General features: G+C 39.4%; 1 long non-coding RNA gene across 1 annotated transcript in view; it reads left to right on the top strand.

Annotated features, from left to right (window-relative positions):
- Positions 1-9,296: 9,296 nt before the first annotated feature.
- Positions 9,297-14,694, top strand: part of LOC107574941 (uncharacterized) — a 6,330-nt gene continuing 932 nt past the window's right edge. Inside the window, exons 1-2 of the long non-coding RNA XR_001607763.1 lie at positions 9,297-9,371; positions 9,916-9,918. This is a non-coding gene — a long non-coding RNA (uncharacterized lncRNA). The remainder of the gene's footprint in view (positions 9,372-9,915; positions 9,919-14,694) is intronic.

The following is a 14,694-nucleotide window of genomic DNA, read 5'->3' as shown; positions in this document are numbered from 1 at the left end:
GTAGAGAGAAAATGTAGATTGTACAAAAATAGCCTATTAGTTATTTTTATTCGTACATTTTTCTGTTAATGTAGTACCCTTGTCAGGGAGAATATTAACAGTAAATACACACGATGCGATGCTTCACTTTCACAGCTTTACTCAGAATGAATTGTAGCAATGAACCAATAATTATGTTGTATTAGTCTATAACTTCATGGTGTTCACAAATTTACGTCACATATAACAATATAACCTATTAACAACAGGAAGGTAACTCACAGTATAATCGCTACATTTATATTTAATTGCCCAACATACACGTGCATCCTACAGCGCATATTAGCCACATGCTAATGTGGTACGGTCATGCTATGTCAGCTTAAACTCATAAACACAACTTACACATTACTTTAGAACATACAACATTAAGATGGACACATCTGGAGAGAGTTTTATACATTAGTGTGCAAATGTGCATTTCAATACCTGTCAGGGAGAATGATGCGGAGTTGTGGGCTGGTTGAAGTTTTGAGGCGGTTACAGACTCGGGGTGAACTCGGAGACAAAACTTAACTCAGAACACGAAACTCTCAACGGAAAAGAAAATAAATTAAAGTAGAAGAATAGAAGTAATGAGACTAGATGGTATTCTTCTCATCATGACTAAGTAGCAGCAGGCGTGCAGGTCGAAGCACGCTGGAACGGCACTCGAAGAACGCAAAAGTAATGGCAAAAAGCCATGACTAAAAGCATAGTTTGATGGTGTCCTGAGTATTTAAACCTGGTTGTTGGCCACCTCCCAAATGGTGTCCTGGCAAATTAGATATTGTCTTTGCTCGGGGTGTTGTTTGTTTCTCCTCCCAATTCATAAATCAAATGTTATCTCATCAGTCACATGGTCTGAATTTTCCCGCTCTTGCAGAGTATAATTTTGGACATGATTTCTATAACAAATATTCAATATGATACATTTGACAAAGAATTGATTGGAAGAAACGTTTCAAGCAAGAAGATTCAAACACACATACTAAACATGAATATGAACCCTTAAGCTATTCTATAGTTATTAAAAAGGCATACACAATAAGAGATTAGAACATGATAGTCAAATGTGTGGGTTACATACATGGTATGGAGTTAAGCAATGGACTGATATTAGTTTATAAGTCTTTCTGAGTTCATTTTGGTGCATCTACATCTGTAAAAGACAGTTTCTGTGCCATTCTGTGAACATAAGTACATGTTTTGTGAAGACCAGAGGTTAAAAGGTCTCATAAGGAATCTCAGTCTGGTCTTTGTCTTCTAGGTGGGGGAAACCAACCAACGCAGTTTCTACTAATAATTTTCCTCATGTGATGGTCATGATATGCTGTGTCTTTGACCATTAATCTTGGTTACTTGCCCCAAATTTTACAATCTCCTTGGAATTGTCAATAAGTGTTCTTTTGTTTTAATGCTGTGAGCTGCTCAAAGCTGCTAGTTGGTGGACTTGCTTCAGACTCGTGGCACCAGAGTATTGTGGACAGATTTATGACGTTGTCTTGGGCTTCTTTGTGGAATTTGGTTCTTTGGGTTGTTCAACACCAATCTGATCGAATCTTAAATTGTCTGAGTCGGTCTGATACCCTACAAGTAGAATAAAATAAACATGAAATAATATCAAACATCTACATTCACTATATTATCCAGTCGCCGCTGTAGCTCCCGTGACCTAAATTCCCAGAATGCATTGCTGCTGTGACGACAAATTCCCATTCTCTATATATCTGTGTCATCATCATTTCTCCCTCTTTCACCCCCGATCAAGACAGAGACCCACTCGCCTTTTGTTACAGTGTTGAAATAAATACTACCTGGCTTGCTACACTGAGAAAAATGACTCGGTGGAGTTGTAATTGTAACAAAAAAAATCAATATTTTCAACAAATAATACTATGTATGGTACTTTGCTTAGAAAATTTGAGTAACGTACTTAATATTGTAACAGATTGGCTAGGCTCCACCACCACCCAAACAAAACCTTCCAGCCTCAATCAAGCAAAAGACTTAGATTACTCCACTCTCCATATCCTCTGCACTCTCTCACGGACCTTTCCCTCACCCTCACTTCCTCCGGACTCGACACCAGTACTCACTGTGACCAAATAAACTGTTTTGTATATAACCTGTTGTGTCAGACCTCTTCCATAACAGAAGACCGGACCCAACACCGACGGCACAGATGAGTCACCCCGATCCATTCCAGGAGCTCGTAGACTCACTACGATGAGTGCTACGCCATCCCCTGGCACCGCCGCCATCACCACCCATCACCTCACCCATCCCAACCAGCACTTCTTCGCCTACCATCATCGCTAGTCTCATGGCTCGAGCGGCGCCCTACTTCTGGTTCGGCGGAGGAGTGCAATGGCTTTTCTTCTCCAGTGCAATCTCACATTTACGATGCAACCACACTCATATCCCACGACACCTCTAAAATTGCTTTTATTATCTCCCTGCTAACAGGACCTGCACTGCAATGAGCGGAAACGATCTGGGCTCAGGCCAGCCCCGTCATTCAAGACCTGCAGAACTTCCTGGTGCATTTTCGCGAGGTGTTTGGAAGGACAGACGGAGATGCCGCTGTGGGAGAGCAACTCTACCACTTACAACAGGGGACCATGTAAATTGCCGAATACTCGCTGAAGTTTAGAACTCTCGCTGCGGCGAGTGGATGGAATGAGAGCCCCCACCCCAACCAGCACTTCTTCGCCTACCATCATCGCTAGTCCCATGGCTCGAGCGGCGCCCTACTCTGGTTCGGCGGAGGAGTGCAATGGCTTTTCTTCTCCAGTGCAATCTCACATTTACGATGCAACCACACTCCTATCCCACGACACCTCTAAAATTGCTTTTATTATCTCCCTGCTAACAGGACCTGCACTGCAATGAGCGGAAACGATCTGGGCTCAGGCCAGCCCCGTCATTCAAGACCTGCAGAACTTCCTGGTGCATTTTCGCGAGGTGTTTGGAAGGACAGACGGAGATGCCGCTGTGGGAGAGCAACTCTACCACTTACAACAGGGGACCATGTAAATTGCCGAATACTCGCTGAAGTTTAGAACTCTCGCTGCGGCGAGTGGATGGAATGAGAGATCACTAATGACCACCTACAGACAGGGGCTGGAACCCCAGCTTCGGTTACAGCTTGCTGCCTATGATGATTCGTTTGGATTGGAAAAGTTCATGCAATTGTCCATCCGATGCTCGAGCCGCATGCAGTCCTGTCTAGCAGCCATACCCGTCCACGCCACAACTGCCTGCCTCCGCTGACCAGAGCCCAGTTATCCTCCAGAACCAGCACCAGAACCCATGATCGTGGAAAAGCAATGATTATCTTCTGCTGAGCGGCAGAGAAGGCTGACCAGGGGTCTCTGTTTATATTGTGGAGCTCCAGGGCATATGATCTTGGCATGCGCCCTCCACGTCCCGTGGTGAGTGTTATTCAACCTGATATTATTAAGATGGAGCCCCTCACTACCTGTGTAATGCTTACTGCCTCTGATGTCTCTATTTCCGTATCAGCCCTTATCGACTCCGTGTCAGCAGGAAACTTCATCTCCCGGGACCTCTGCCGCCAGCTCAAATTACAGGCTACCGCCACTGAAACAGTTTACCAGGTCCAGTCGATAACGGGAACACTGCTATGCCGTAGACATGTTCGCTATCGCGTGGGACCCATCACTCTTCGTCTGGGCCTCCTTCACTCGGAGGACATTTATCTTCTGGTTCTGGAGGGGTCTACTGCGGATATCATCTTAGGGTGCCCGTGGTTGGTAAAGCACAATCCCATTCTGTCCTGGAAGACAGGAGAAGTCCTGAAGTGGGGCAAGGATTGCTTCCCTGGGACTCCATCTCCTCCGAAGAAACTCCCCGAGGCCCTTTCTGTGAACTCCACTTATCTGGAAGATATATGGTAGAAAATGGTACCCCCCAGGGCAGCATCATAAGTCCAGTACTCTTTTTTTAATTATGATAAATGATGTATTTTCTCAAGTTCAAGGAGACATTGGGCGATCATTGTTTGCTGATGATGGGGCATTGTGGAAACGGGGAAGGAATATAAATCATATTATAGGAAAGATACAAGAGGCAATTGAAGTAGTAGAAAAATGGTCATATGCATGGGGATTCAGGTTTTCAGTAGATAAAACAATAATGTTCACTAGGAAAAGAGGTATTGACAAACTATTGAACAAGTTTAAGTTTCTGGGTGTGTGTGGTTTGACACAATTAACATGGAACGAACATATTCAAAAGATTGACACTAAATGTAAAAAGATTTTAAATGTGATGAGATGTCTAAGAGGATCAGAGTGGGGAGCGAGTAGAGCTGCAATGAAAAGTATTTATATAGCACTGATTAGATCAGTGTTAGATTACGGAAGTATTGTTTATGACTCGGCAGCAAAAACTTTATTGAAGAAGCTGGATGTGATACAAGCTCAAGCTTTGAGACTCTGTTGTGGTGCTTTTAAAACGCACAGATACTCCTGTATCTGCTCTTCAGGTTGAAGTGGGTGAAATGCCGTTACAAATCAGACGAAAGCAGTTAATGATTAACTACTGGGTAAATCTTCAAGGTCATTCAGAAGACTGCCATCCAACAGTAAAGGTACTCCTTCCGTGCTGGGAAAAGGAAAGGTCTAAACAGAGGTGTTTTGCATGGAATAGTGATAAAGAAGCTAGAGCAGGGTTCCTCAAATCTAACCTGGAGGGCCAATGCGCTGCAGAGTTTAGCTCCAACCCTGATCAAACTTACTTACCTGTGATTTTCTAATGATCCTGAAGACATTGATTAGCATGCTCAGGTGTGTTTGATTAGGGTTGGAGCTAAACTCTGAAGGAAAGTGGATCTCGTGGGCCAGATTTGAGGATCCCCGAGCTAGAGAAATTATTTTAAGTCATAAAAGATACATTCCTGCAGTACCGTTATCAATAACGCCACCTTGGATGTTTCCTGCAGTACTCATAGATTTTTATATGCTGGAGTTAATGAAAGAACCTGAAAACATTGTAGCTGTTGTTAAAGATAGACTACAAACTGTATATCAAGTATTTGTTCCAGTATATACTGATGGATCTAAAGATCCTAATACAGGGAGGACAGGTTTTGCATTCAGTATTCCATTCTTAAACATTTTTGTTAATAGGAGAACTGAACATCAGATAATTTCAGTATACACCGTAGAGATGATGGCAATAGCAACAGCACTACAGTGGCTAGAGGAGACTCAAATCAAAAAGGTTATACTTTGTACAGATTCATGTTTGGCATTAAAGTCATTGCAATCATTCACATCTCATAGTAGACAGGATATAGTAAATGAGATATATGAAAATCTGTATAGATTGAAGAATATGAACATCATGATAATATTTATGAGGATACCAGCTCATAGGGGGATAAAGGGTAATGAAAAGGTTGATGGATTAGCAAAACAGGCATTGGAAAATGAGGATATCATGAATATCTCACTTAGTAAATATGAAGCAAAAGCAGTAATTAAAGCATTTACCACTAAGGAGGGGCAACATAAATGGGATACAGGACGTCAACTTTATGAAATACAGCGAGAAGTAGGAGTTGTGATAATTAAAAGAAGCACCAAAGAGGAAAATATTCTAACAAGATTAAGGGTTGGGCATACTATGCTGAATAAAACCTTAAAAATAATAAATAAACATCCAACAGGATTATGTGAGCACTGTGGAATGGAGGAATCAGTAGAACATGTTATTTGTATTTGTCAAAAGTATACTAATGAATGAGAAACAATGAAGAATGAACTTAGAAAGATGGGAGTGGATAACTTAAAGCTTAAAAATATATTTACTTCTGGACTAGAAAGTTTATTCTTGTATCTTAAGAGAACAGAGGTGATTAAGAGAATTTAGTGGGAAAAATATTCTTGAGGTAAAGAAGTAAACCTTTTTTTATTTTTATTTAGTAAATATTATTTTTAGTTTTTGTCCTCTTATTATGAAAGGGTAAACTCTGGTTCACACTCCAATACAGTAGGTGGCGATAATGCACCTTAACATTGGTGCTACCCGCCATAAAACCGAAGAAGAAGATGATGATGGATGAAAAGGGAATAGATAACCTATTATCTGATCCACACTCCGGAGCAGAAGGAGGACCTATTCGGTCGCGACGCATGCGCACTGTTTGCGGACTGTTTGTGCAGGTTTTGACTGAACACGCTGTAAGCGAAAGGACGGAATTTGAAGGCGGTTGAGCACGACTGTTCCGTGAATGGATCAGGGGTAGGTGGGCAGAATAATATGGATTATAATGAAGGGGAAGAAGAAGAATGGGGAGAAAATAGGAGATGGATGGATGACAAAAGAGCTAAAGGGAATAAGAGAGTAAGAAATGAGCAAGATGATAGTACAGAAAGTGAAGAAGATGGACAAACTATGGTCCAGAAAGAAAGAGAGGAAAAGTATGTAGTCATAAGATTTAATGAGAAGAACCAGGGGAGCATGAAGAAGGTTAATCCACTGGTGCTAACAACAACTCTGGCTAGCAAGATTGGGGATATAGAGTATGCAAAGGTCCTTAATGATGGCAATCTATTGGTGAGGTGTGCTGATGCAATGCAAATGGAAAAAGCGCTAAAAGTAAAAAAAAATTGAAAAATGCAAGGTGGAAAACACAGGAAGAGTGGGAGCTCGGATAGGAGGTGGAAGCACTGGAATGATAACGGGGGTGCCAATAAATGTTAGCATGGAAGAATTAAAAATAAATATAAAAGGAGGGAAAGTACTTAATGTACAAAGACTGAAAACAACAAAGGAAGGAGTGATGAGAGACAGTGAATCAGTGTCCGTAGAGTTTGAAGGAGAAAATATACCAAAGAGGGTATTCTTGAGATTTATGAGTTATACAGTAAGGTTGTTTGTACCAAAACCAATTAGATGCTTTAACTGTCAGAGGTTTGGACACACTGCTAAGAATTGTAACAGGCAGAGAAGGTGTGCTAGGTGCGGAGGGGACCATGATTATGGAAAGTGTGGAGTAGGGGTTCCACCAAAAGTTGCAGCTGTGGAGGAGCCCACAATGTGGCATATGGAGGATGTGAATTTATGAAACGGGAGACTAAAATTCAAAAGATAATAGTGGAGAGAAGGATATCCTATGCTGAAGCAGTAAGTGTATCAAAAGAGAGAGAAAATGGTGTAAGGGAGTTAGAAGGTATGGTAGCACAATAACAAAATCAAAGAACCAGTGAAAGAATGTATGTGGAAAAAAGAGATTTAGTTACAGTCATAGCAGGGGTGATTAATAGCACTGCAGAAGTTAAATCAAAAAATGAAAAAATTCAGTTGATGGTTAAAGCTGCAGTTAACCACTTAGGACTAGTAGGACTGACATGGGAAGAAGTGAGAGAGAACCTCACTATTCAGTCAAGCCAAGAAGCACCATGGGTTGGTTAATAATTTTAATGGTAATTATTTTACAATGGAATGCTAGAAGCTTAATGGCCAATGGTCAAGAATTTAAGCATTTCATAAATGAATTAGAAGAGAAACCAGATGTGTTATGTATTCAGGAAACATGGCTAAAACCAAATCTTGATTTTGTAATACATGGGTAAGCAGTGTTAAGGAAAGATAGAATTGATGGAGGAAGAGGAGGAGGAGGGTGTGCTACATTTATCAAAATTGGATTGCCATATAGGTTACTAGAAATGGGGGTAAATCAGGAATTCATAGCGGTGGAGGTGTGGGAAAGAGGGGAGGGGATAAGTGTTATCAACTACTATAATCCATGTAAAAGGTTGATGCTTGATAATTTACTAAGTATTCATGGTCAGGACAGACAAAAAGTAATCTGGTGTGCAGATTTCAATGCGCATAGCTCTATGTGAGGGAGGGGGGGTGTACAAACAGATGCAAATGGTAGGACTATAGAAGAACTGATGGATGAAAGAGGATTGGTCAGTTTGAATGATGGAAGTGGAACTAGGATAAACTTAGTAACAGGAATGGAATCTGCATTAGACTTAACTTTAGTGTCCAACACTTTGGCTGGAAGGAGTAAATGGGAGGTCTGGACAACAACTACGCTGGTATCACTACCCAGTCCTATGCAGAGTTGGTGGGGGACAAGAAGTAAGGGTAGAAGAAAGGATCCCAAAGTGGATATTTGAAAAAGCAGACTGGGATAAATTCAAGAAGATGAGTGAAGAAACAATGACAAGGATTGATATAGCTGGAAATAAAGAGGATGTAAATAAGCAAGGTACTGCAGCAATTATTATGGCAGCGGAGAAAGCTATTCCTAAGGGGAAAAACAGAGGTAATCGAAAACTGGTGCCCTGGTGGAATGAGGAGTGTCACAAGGCGGCAAGAAAAAGAAATAAAGCATTTAGACTAGTAAAAATGAATCATAACATGCAGAGTCTTATTCAGTACAAGAAGGCGCAAGCAGAAGTGAGAAGAACTATACGACAGGCAAAGAGGGTAAGTTGGAGGAATTTTTGTAATGAAATTGGAAGATCAACACCTGTGGGCGAGGTATGGTCAATGATAAAGAAGATGGGTGGAGATAGGAGGCAGTGGGAATATCCAGTGTTGATATTAGAGGAGGAAATGGGTGTCACTAATCTGGAAAAGGCAGAGATTATGGCGAAATCATTTACAAAGATACATATTTCAGAAAATTTGTCCGAAGAAGAGAGAAGGAGAAGGTCAGTAACTTTGAGTCAACATGTACATGCTTTAAATAGGAAGGAAGAGACTGGTGGTATTATTGACGAGCCTTTTTCTCTGGCGGAAATGGTAAGAGCAATTAAAAGAGCAAAGCCTACTTCTCCAGGGAAGGATCAGGTGTGTTATGTAATGTTAAAACACTTTGGGGAAGGATCACTGTTAAAGTTGCTTGAGCTATATAATAAAGTGTGGAATGAGGGGAAACTGCCAATTGCATGGAAAGAAGCAGTAGTGATTCCGATAAGGAAACCTGGCAAAGATCCAACTAAACCCACAAGTTACAGACCAATTGCCCTTACATCTAATTTGTGTAAGATAACGGAGGGAATGATAACAGATAGATTGTCATATGTAATGGAAAAAAAAAATTTATTGGTAAGCTGTCAGAGTGGTTTTAGGAAGGGAAGGAATACAGTGGATTCAGTAGTAAGATTAGAGACTGAAATAAGGAAGGCACAAACAAATAAAGAGACCGTAGTTGCAGTATTCTTTGATATTGAAAAAGCCTTTGTGTAAGATAACGGAGGGAATGATAACAGATAGATTGTCATATGTAATGGAAAAAAATAAATTTATTGGTAAGCTGTCAGAGTGGTTTTAGGAAGGGAAGGAATACAGTGGATTCAGTAGTAAGATTAGAGACTGAAATAAGGAAGGCACAAACAAATAAACAGACCGTAGTTGCAGTATTCTTTGATATTGAGAAAGCGTATGATATGATGTGGAAGGAGGGGTTATTACTCAAGCTGGATAAAATAGGGATAGGTGGGAAATTGTTTAACTGGATAAAAGACTTTCTGTTTGGTAGGAAAATTCAAGTGAGAATTGGGGCAGAAATATCAAGCCAATATGAGGTTGGGAATGGAACACCCCAAGGAAGTGTGATAAGTCTGCTGTTATTTATTATTATGATAAATTATGTCTTTGTAAATGTTCCTGAAGACATTGGAAGATCTTTGTTTGCAGATGATGGGGCATTGTGGAAAAGAGGAAGGAATACAGAGTACATAACTAGGAAGGTTCAGAAAGCAATTGATAAAGTGGCAGATTGGGGATATGAATGGGGGTTTAGGTTCTCAATAGAAAAGACTCAAACGGTCTTTTTTACCAGGAAAAGAATTCAGGAAGATAGGTGATCGCTCTCGCTGTACTTTGATGTCACACACAGAACAGTCTGTGCGGTACTGCTTCAAGTCCAACGCCTGTTGTGTTTTATTAGGAGACACAACAGTTCTTCTGTGGCTTTATAGGTAATATTTTCACTTACACAGCAAAATCAGACAATATTGTGTCTAATATATACCACAATATTAACTTCTTATTATTGAATTGTTGTAAATAAATATCACATTTGCAACTGGTCAGTGTTCAAAAAATGCTGGGAAATCTCTTCATGTAGCCCTACAAGAGTGATTACTGATAAACTGTCTGAAAAAAAGAAAGTCACGTTTTAGAGAAGAAAACATAGTAACGACTTTCTACTTCGAGGACCTTGATAGAAATGTAGTGGAGTGAAAAGTACAATATTTGTCTTTCAAATGTAGTGAAGTTAAAGTCATAAGTTCCCAGAAAAAAATTATACTCAAGTAAAGTACAGATACTCAAAAAGTGTACTTAAGTACAATACTCAAGTAAATGTACTTAGTTACTGTCCGCCTCTGGGCGTGACATTTGACTCGAGGTTGACATTTGCAGAACAAATAAAGAAAATAGAGGACAAGTGTAAAAAGGTAATTAATGTGATGAAATGTTTGACAGGAAGAGAGTGGGGAGCCAGTCGTTCATCTCTTAAAAGGATTTATGTGGCCTTGATAAGATTGGTGTTGGATTATGGTAGTATAGTGGTTGGGTCTGCAGCTAAGTCTCTTTTAAAGAGGTTAGAGGTTATTCAGACTCAAGCACTAAGAATTTGCTGGGGTGCTTTTAAGACTTCTTCAGTGCCTGCTATACAAGAGGAAATGGACAAAATGCCACTGGAATTAAGAAGGATTCAACTGATGGCTAATTATTGGGCAGGATTGCAGGGATATGATGAATCTCATCCCACAAAAGCAGTATTGCAGGATTGCTGGGAAAATGGAGGAAATTTAAAGGAAAACTTTGGTCGAATTGGAAACAACGTAGCAAAAGAGTTAGAAGTGTTTAACTTGCGAATGAGCCCTACGGTAGTTCTTCCAGAGATTGCCCCTTGGAAGATTGCTTGGCCTGAGGTAGACTGGTTTGTGCTTAAGGAGAAAAAGAAAGCAAAGGAAGAAATTAATTTGAAAAAACAAAAGCAGTACTGCAGGGAAAATGGAAGAAATTTAAAGGAAAACTTTGGTTGAATTGGAAACAACGTAGCAAAAGAGTTAGAAGTGTTTAACTTGCGAATGAGCCCTACGGTAGTTCTTCCAGAGATTGCCCCTTGGAAGATTGCTTGGCCTGAGGTAGACTGGTTTGTGCTTAAGGAGAAAAAGAAAGCAAAGGAAGAAATTAATTTGAAAAATGTATTTAATAACCGAGTAGGAGGTAATTATAGTGAATTCATACAAATTTATACAGATGGTGCTAAAAAAACAGAGACAGGACAAACAGGGTTTGGGGTGGCAATTCCAGGAAAAGAAATAGAAATTAGTAAAAGGACATCTAATAAATTAGGAGTATATACAGTAGAGATGATGGCAATTTTAATTGATTTGCAATGGGTGGAAATGCAAGGGCAGGGAAAGGTGTTGATATGCTCTGACTCTTTATCAGTCTTAGCGAGTTTAAGGTCATTCCATTCAAAAGCTCGGTAAGATATCCTGTATGAAGTGCTTCAATTAAACACAAGAATAGTTAATAAGGGACATCAGGTAAGATTTATGTGGGTCCCAGCACATGTTGGGATTAGGGGTAATTAGATGGCGGACAGGCTGGCTAAAAGGGCACTAACAAAAGATAACATAGAAATGGAGGTTAATGTAAGTAAAGCAGAGGTTAAATGCATGATATGGGAGAAAGTCAATATAAGGTGGCAAGAGAGGAGAAAGGGAGGCATTTATATAAAATTCAGAGAAATGTTAAAGAGGAAAGGATGGAAATTGGAAATAGGAGAGAAGATGCGGTGATGACTAGGTTAAGGTTGGGACATTGTTCACTGAATAAAACACTAAAAATGATAGGGAAGCACGAGACAGGGTTGTGTGAGGGATGTCGAGAAGAGGAGTCAGTGGAGCACATAATCATGACTTGTAAGAGATATGAAACACAGAGGCAGGTAATGAAGAATAAACTAAGGGAGATTGGGGTGCAGGAGATCACATTACAAGGGTTACTAAGCACAGTAAATAGGGCACAGAGTAGAATATTGATGACTTTTTTAAGGGAAGCAGGGTTTTAAGCAGGATTTGTTGTATGATGTGTGATGTGTGTGGATATTAATGTGAGGGGACAAAGTGAGTGATGTGTAAGTTTCAGTGGGAAAAGGGAATAGATAACCTATTATCTGATCCACACTCCGGAGCAGAAGGGGGCGGTAATGCACCAATAAGCTGGATGCCAACTGCCGTTAAACTGGAAAGAAGAAGATGATGATGGACGACATGGACAGCAATCAGAGTGAGTAACTTTAGCGATTTTCAATTAAGTTTTATTTTATAACCTTAAAACGTTGCAAAGTTTACGTACGTAGTTTATGATACAACATATTATTAAGCTTTTTTATAATGCTTTATGCATTAATTATAATGCCTTAAGAAAACCCTTATAATGTATTATAAATACAGGCTTCATAGAAAGTGTTACCGGATTGACAAACAATTGAGGAAGGAAGAGAGAACATTCAGTTGGTGGGTTTTGCTCTTATATACTTAAATTTGGAGTTTGGAGTTAGATGTCAGTAACATGATTATTCTGTTTGGTTCTCTCTCTCTCTCTACAACCCCAACAGTGCATAAGTGTTAAATCAGAAATATATATTACAGAGTTAAACATGTTAAAGCAAATGTTTCTTATTTAATTCTCCCTCCCTCTCTTTTTAATCTCTCTCAGGAGTTAAAGCCTTTCTGTCCATGCAGCAACTGATGGAAAATGGGGTCTTTTTATGATGTTGTATTATGTGTTGTTGCAAAAATGAGTATATACAGTATATAAATATGCATTCTTGTATCATTTTTGAGTCTTGCCTCTCTACAAACTTTTAAATATCTGGCTGTAATTTAGTGACTGCAAATGCAGATTTCATTTGATTCCATCTTTATTATACCTGATAATGAGCTAGTTAAGTGGGCTAATCAATATACAGTATATTTCAAGAAACTAAGACTTAAGGTACTCCACTTTTTCAGTTGTTTAAAGACTGAAATATATTTTTCATTTATTAAATTAATTTTAATTTTAAATTGTTAACTCAAAGCAGGTATTACACACTTTGTAATTAACATCTGATGCATTTAAAAATCAAAAATCACAATTGAAAAAAAAAAATGTTCCTGAGATTCAATATCTTTAACAACATGTACAAACATTACTACAAACTAAACCACCAGGGTCCTAGAAATGCGGTCCTGAAACTGCAGCCTCCGCTATATTATCCAATTCTGTAGGTGGCGCTGTTACAAAAGAATAAGGTCCTAAAACTGCGGTCCTGAAACTGCAGTCTCCGGTGCAGGAACACCCTTCTCGTAAAAACTCGTCTTTGGCGGGGAAGCGTTTTCTTCTAAAAGACGAGATAACTCGTCAAGAGTTCACTTCAATCAGTTCTTCATTCAACTCACAAAAAAAATGGTTCATTTTTAGTAACTCGTAAAAAGCAGAGCGATGTGGACATATAAGTGAACCCTGATGTAATAGTGGAAAGTAGACAATTGCCACCAACCTGTTAGTTCTTCAGTATCTTCAGTGTGTTTGATTCTGCAGGGTTCTGGATCTCTCATCTTCTCTCTGTCCTCTTTAATAAACTCAGTCTTTGCAGATTTCAGTTCTTCCTTCTTATTTGATGCTTGTCTTCTCTTCAAATTGATGACAGTATTCCAGCATTTATTGGTGAACTGAAGGCGTGATTGTTGTGCACTGTAGAAAATAATTTAGCAGTTTAGTTGTTTCAATTAAATTTTTTATGTTGACACAACTTGCAGTTACTGAATTTGTTCATTCAACTTAAAATTTTAAGTTTTCACTGTCTCAACTAGTTTGTAAGTTGACTGAACGAGAGTATTTGTCCTCTCAACTTAAAAAAAAGGTGTTGAATCAATTCAATAGCAATATCACGTTCTCAACATCACTTATCGCATTGCATGCAGACAGAAGACGGTCGTCAGCCATCTTGGTGAGCTTCTCCACAAAGTTTAGAAATTTTCTCAATACAACTTTAGTAAGTAAAATATTTGTATTTATTGGCTTAACGTGTAAAATTTCGTATGTTGTCTAAGACAAGTAAGTATGGTTTAAACAGTCGTATTTTCTAGTTGTATCCCTGTTGAAAAAACCAGCATATGCTGGTTAGGTATGTCTTGAAGCTGGGATGCTGGTTTGAGCTGGTTTAAGGTGGTCCTTTGTTGGTTTAAGGTGGTCCTTTGCTGGTTTAAGCTGGTCCTTTGCTGGTTTAAGCTGGTCCTTATCTGGTCATGTGCTGATCTTAAGCTGGTCGGACCCCAATAGAGTTCAGAATGTCTATGAATGCTGATCCCAATACATCTTTTTCATTATCATCATGGATATTAAAATCACCAACAATTGAAACTTTATCTGCAGCCAGCACTAACTCGGATATAAAATCAGCACATTCTTTAATAAAGTCTGTATGGTGCCCTGGTGGCTTGTATACAGTAGCCAGTACAAACGACATGGGGGATTTATCATTAATATGTGCTTCTCTGGACAATGTTATATGAAGCGCCATTACTTCAAACGAGTTATACGTGAAGCCCGCCCGCTGAGAAATACTCTCAGATTAAACATCATTATAAATTGAAGCAACAACCCCCATACCCC

Source organism: Sinocyclocheilus grahami, unplaced genomic scaffold (genome assembly GCF_001515645.1).
Source record: "Sinocyclocheilus grahami isolate Dianchi unplaced genomic scaffold, SAMN03320097.WGS_v1.1 scaffold2399.1, whole genome shotgun sequence".
In the NCBI taxonomy this organism is placed as follows: domain Eukaryota; kingdom Metazoa; phylum Chordata; class Actinopteri; order Cypriniformes; family Cyprinidae; genus Sinocyclocheilus; species Sinocyclocheilus grahami.
This window is presented reverse-complemented; position numbering and strand designations above follow the sequence as displayed.